General features: G+C 37.6%; 1 pseudogene; it reads right to left on the reverse strand.

Annotated features, from left to right (window-relative positions):
• Window positions 1-719: 719 nt before the first annotated feature.
• LOC111021684 (secreted RxLR effector protein 161 pseudogene) lies at window positions 720-1519 on the reverse strand (annotated as a pseudogene).
• Window positions 1520-6384: the final 4865 nt, after the last annotated feature.

A 6384-nucleotide genomic window follows, 5' to 3' on the forward strand; every position in this document is an offset into this window, starting at 1 on the left:
AAATTGATTTTTACACCACTAGAATTTGGGGGTTTCGTGACGTTAATCAACAGTAAAAAAAACTAGTGAAATTTTAATAAAAACGTCACAAAAAGTAAAAAACACGTTTTTTGCGGGAAAAAACGGAGATTTCTGGATTTTTGTTATTTCGTGACGTTTTTTAACCATCTCGAAAAGTTTGGCAAAAAATTCTGTTGTTCTTATTATTGAGAGAGAAATGAGAAAGTGGGGAAGTGTAAGTTTCATTCAATGATACTACATATTTATACAAACTCTAAGTCTAAAAATAGACTCAACTAATTCCACATAAAAAGCAACTACTCCACTAACCATAAGAATAGCAACCTACCTAGTTGACTTGACTATACCAAAAATAACCCTAACAACTTTCTAGAAACTAGGACTTGGACTAGACAAATTCAAGAATTAAAAGAATCAAACTTGCAATTTGAGTTAACTTACATTCTCCTCCTAACTCAAATACTACAAACACCCAACTTGCTCCTAAGAGCTTGGAAACAACCCACATTAAAGAACTTAGTGAAGATATCTGCTATTTGCTCCTCTGAGCTACAATGCACCAACTGAACTTCTCCTTCCTTCTGCATCTCTCTAAGAACATAATACTTGATCTTAAAGTGCTTGGTCCTTCCATGAAAAACCAGATTCAATGAAATAGCTAAAGTGGCTTCATTATCCACAAACACCTTCACACTCTCTTATTTCTTTAGATGCAAGTCACGCATCAACTTCTTCAACCAAACATCTTGGTTGACTGCTACTGTTGTTGCAATGAACTTAGCTTCTGTAGTTGACTGAGCCACTATATCTTGTTTTTTTGAACACCATGAGAAATACCCTGAGCCAAAAGTGAAACAATAGCCAGAGGTACTCTTCATATCATCTAATGACCCAGCCCAATCACTATCTGAGTAGCCCTGCAACTCAAAATTTTCAACTTTATTGTATTTTATCCCAAAAGACAGTAGGCCTTTAAGATATCTCAAAACCCTCTTTCCAGCAACCATATGATTCTTGCTTGCACAGTGAAGAAATCTAGATAAGACACTTACAGTGTACATGATGTCAGGCCTAGTGGATGTGAGATACATGACACATCCAACTAGACTTCTGTACACATTCTGGTCTGCAGGTTCCTCCCCATCATCCTTCTGTAACTTTTCCTTCTGAATCATCGGAGTGTTCACACTCTTACACTTCTCCATATTGAACCTCTTCAATATCTCTCTCATGTACTTCTTCTGACAGAGAAACACTTCATTCTGTCCTTGCTGAATCTCCATGCCAAGGAAGTAATGCATCGACCTAGATCGGTCATCTCAAACACCTTCATCATTTCTTGCTTGAATACCTCTATCTGATTATTATCACTTCCTGTCACCAGTAAGTCATCTACATAAAGAGATACAATCATAATAGCAGTACCTGATTTCTTCACATAAAGTGTGGATTCACTCAGACTCTTCACAAAACCCAAGCTCAGCAAGTGATCATCCATCTTACTGTACCATGCCCGAGGAGCTTGCTTCAACCCATAGAGAGCCTTCTTCAGTAAATAAACCTTCTGCTCTTGTCCTGGTGTGATGAACTCGTTTGGTTGCTCAACGTAGATCTCTTCTTCTAACACTCCATTTAGGAATGCTGACTTCACATCTAGTTGATACACCTTCTATCCATGCTGAGCTGACATAGCCAGTAGCATCCTGATTGTGTCCATTCTTGCAACCGGTGCAAAAGTCTCAGAGAAATCAACTCCCCAGACTTGTACATACCCTTTTACTACTAACCTGGCCTTGAGCTTGTTCATAGAGCCATTTGGATTTAATTTAGTCTTGAAAACCCATTTGACTCCAATCACCTTTCTGTCAGTAGGCTTCTCCACTAGTTCCCATGTCTTGTTCTTCTCTATCATTCTCAGCTCCTCCTTCATTGCCTCCATCCACTTTTGATCTTTTTGAGCTTCTTCAAACCCTGTAGGCTCCAACACAGCTACGCTACTTCTTTCATACACCTCAGTCAGTAGTCTAGTCCCTCTCACTGGTGCATCATCAACTAGTTCATCAGGATCTAGAGAGACTTCTTGTTGCTTCACCTCTGCTTCTTCTGTCCAGTCTCACTTCTCATCCTCCAAAACTTGAACGTCTCTACTAATCACCATCTTCTTTGTGTGAGGTTGATAGATCTTGTAGGCTTTGGACACCATGCTATAGCCTACAAAGATTCCTGGTTCTGCCTTCTCACTCAACTTGTCTCTCTTCACCTGTGGAACATGGAAAAAACACAAGCAACCGAACACCTTCAAATTTGTCAGTTTTGGTTTAGTATCAAACCAAGCTTCATAGGGGGTCTTCTTCTCCAAGATCCTTGTAGGTAGTCTATTCAATAGTAAGACTGCTGTGTTTGCTGCTTCAGCCCAAAACTCCTTTGACAAAGTCTTCTCATGCAACAAGCATCTTGTCATCTCCATAATACACCTGTTCTTCCTTTCACTAACTCCATTTTGTCGTGGAGAATATGGAGCAGTGAGTTGATATTCTATCCCAGCTTCTTCACAGAAGGAATTAAACCTTTGTGACGTATATTCAGTCCCATTGTCGGTCCTCACCACTTGAGTCTTACAGCCACTTTGATTCTCAACCCATCTTTTAAACTTTAGAAACACTTCAGCTGCTTAAGATTTCTGCTTCATGAAACATATCCAACACATCCGAGTATAATCATCAATAAAGATAATGAAATACCTGCTACCATTCAGTGAAAGAGTTAGTTGAGGTCCACACAAATCAGTGTGGATGAGTTGTAGCTTATCGGTTGCTTTCCAAACTGACTTCTTGAATGACAATCTTGTTTGCTTCCCTGTCAGACAAGCTCTGCAGTTTGTTTTTAGCTCCTCCAGAACCGGTACTCCTATTTCCATCTCATTTTTCTGCAGATACTGTAATCCCTTCTGATGAAAATGCCCCAACCTCTTGTGCCATAACTCAGTGTCATTCACTTGACACTTGAAAGCTATTTGCTCCTTCTCGAATGGATCTAATGAAAAGCTCTTGTGCTGCATCTTTATTATGAATAACTCATTCCCACTGGAATCAGAAATGAGGCACTTCCCGTCTTCAAAAAACACTTTAAATCCCTTATCTACTAGTTGACCAACACTTAATAGGTTTTGATCAATAACAGGAACAAAAAACACTTCATTAATCAACTTGGCTCCAACACAGCTCTCTATTGACACTGTGTCCTTCCCTTTCACTTCTAGATACTCACCATTTCCTATCTTCACCCTTGACTTAAATGACTTGTCAAGGTCCTTGAACAACTCTTTGTCAGTTGTCATATGATTGGTACACCCACTATCAACCAACCAACCATCACATTGATTGGTTGATGAGAAACAGGTGGCCAGAAAAAGTTGATCTTCTTCTTGCTGTACTACAGCATATGCTCCTCCTTGTTGTTGGGTCTTGGCACCTTTACAAAATCGTTCAATGTGTCCCAATAAATTACACCTTCTACACTTCACATCTGGCCTTCTCCAGCATCTGAAGTGTGGATGGTTTTGCTTCTCGCAGTGCTTGCATGCACTACCAACATCCTTTGCAGCAGATTCTGAACTACTATTGCCACTCGTCTTCTTCCCTTTCCACTTCTTCTCTCTTCTACCTTCTCCCTACTGTATTCTAGCTTTCAGTGCCCCCTCCATGCTTCCTTCTTGCCTCATCAACCTCCTCTGCTCCTGTGCTTGCAAAGCACTAACAACTTCTATCACTTTGAGTTGGGAGAGGTCTTTAGTATTCTCTAAGGAAGCAATGGTTGTTTCATATCTCTCAGGTACTGAAACCAGAATCTTCTAAACCAATCTATTGTCAGATAGATCAGTTCCTAATGCTCTTGCCTTGTTAGCAATCCCGATCAATTTGTCTGAATACTCTTTGATGGACTCAGAATCCTTCATCTGCATTCTCTCGAATTCCCTCACCAAGTTCAACACCTTCATGCCTTTAATCCTCTCATCACCTTCATACTCACTTTTGAGGAACTCCTAGATCTCCTTTGCTGACTTCAATGCCATAATTCTGTTGAATATGGCGGGAGACACAGCTGCATATAGGCAAGCTCGAGCCTTTGCCTTCCTGGTGACCCTCTCCTTGTGAGTCTTGATCTGATGCATCGTTGGATTATCAGGAAGTGGAGCAATTTCATAATCTTGCTCAATTGCTTCCCAATAATCACAACCCTCCATGTAGGCTTGTATTCTGATTGCTCATGCTTGATAGTTTTCACCATCAAACACAGGTGGAGCCAGTGAAGAAAGATTGTTAGATCCTAACTCCATTGGACAAAACTCTGATAGGTGTATCACTTAGTTTCTCTCGGGAATATTTCACTAATCATCACTCACAGATCCCTTAAGAATTTAAGGCTCTGATACCACTGTAGTTCTTATTATTGAGAGAGAAATGAGAAAGTGGGAAACTGTAAGTTTCATTCAATGATACTACATATTTATACAAACTCTAAGTCTAAAAATAGACTCAACTAATTCCAAATAAAAAGCAACTACTCCACTAGCCATAAGAATAGCAACCTACCTAGTTGACTTGACTATACCAAAAATAATCCTAACAACTTCCTAGAAACTAAGACTTGGACTAGACAAATTCAAAAACTAAAAGAATCAAACTTGCAATTTGAGTTAACTTACAAATTCGTTTTTTGTAACATTTAAAAAATGTCACGAAAAGGTGAGAGGCGTTTTTGGCGGGAAAAGACAGTGTTAAAAAATTTTGACTTTTTATGACCTTTTTCTAACCGTCACCAAAAAAGTTGAAAGAAAACACGTTTTTTGTGACATTTAATAAATGTCACAAAACGGAAAGGCTAGTTTTTGGCTGGAAAAGACGGAGTTCTTCAGATTTCTGGCTTTTCCATGATGTTTAACAAACGTCATTTTTCGTGAAGTTTGAGAATCATCACGAAAAGATGAGACCCGTTTTTTGCGGGAAAATCAAATTTTTTTGGCTTTTCGTGACATTTAAAAAACATCACGAAAATTTGGAAATCTAAACTTCTCGTGACGTTTAAGAAACGTCATGAAAATGTGAGGGTCATATTTTTACGATAAAACCAAATGTTTTTGCTATTCGTTATGTTTTTTAAATGTCACGATGAGTTGAAAAGCTACATTTTCCCCAATACTTTCGTTTTCTGTTTCCCTTAATTAGATTCCAATACTGTAGCATCCACAATTGTATCAGTCCATGGAAGAGTGCGAGAGTTTTGACATCTAGCCTGTTCGATTAGAAGATTTATGCAATAGGCACTAGAGGGCTAGATACGAAGCTTATGGGCACACGAGTCACATATTGATAGATTCCTTATAAATAGTGATATCTCCCTCGGATACAGGTACGTGACATGACTTTTGTTCAGCTAGACACCACCTCAGTTTAAATACTCACTTAAACATTAGATTCTGTTGGACCTTATAAATAGTGCATTGATTTTTCTTTTTTCCAAATTGAGTTACATCTTCCATCCCCTCTTTTACAAACTTTATTTAATATAATTAATTCCTAGCTTTCTATATAGACAAACCCTTTTGTACATAGTTCTATAACAGTACAAATTCATCATTTTTACTACGCGCATTATCATATATAAATACAAATCCTCTTTGATTTTGAAATGGTCATTGTTAGCGGTGACAAAAACAAGGTCGAGTTTTTTTAGTGCAATAACATATGAGGTATGTAGATTCAGGCTCACAATCTTTTGATCGAAGATATATATCTTAATCAATTAAATTTCATCCCCACCGCTTCTCTAGGATTCCAATAGACTATCTTCAACTATCTATGTGTTTGTCGAGCCTTTTTGAATGATGGGTTATCCAATTTTTTCCTCATATTTTATATGAATATGTTTACCATTAGAACTGTGATGAAATGAATTTTCATTTACCGTTAAAAAGGCGTGATATATGAAGGATGAATTTAGGACACGCTAGCTTATAAAGGGGAAGTCGTGTGCATTACACGTTAATTTATTGAAAGTCACAAAGTGTACAAGAAAACAAAAATATAGTAGCTATTAACTAGTTTTATTTTTCATTCGTATAGTTCAACGGGTCAAATATATTATTTATTTCTAAAAAGCAAAAATTCGAGTCTCCATCCTCATTGAGTTAATAGTTGCTATTTTAGACTTACGTGAACAATGTAAAATAAAAAGAAATGCTACCTTTTAAATATAAATAGATATGAATTGCCAAAACTATCACTTAAATTAATAATTAAAACAAATCATAACTAAATAATTAGCAAATGTAGGAAAGCTATGAGTAGGATTCATGCCCAATAA

This window comes from Momordica charantia (assembly GCF_013281855.1).
Source record: "Momordica charantia cultivar OHB3-1 chromosome 4 unlocalized genomic scaffold, Mcharantia_2.0 BLBB01000004.1, whole genome shotgun sequence".
NCBI classification, from domain to species: Eukaryota; Viridiplantae; Streptophyta; class Magnoliopsida; order Cucurbitales; family Cucurbitaceae; genus Momordica; species Momordica charantia.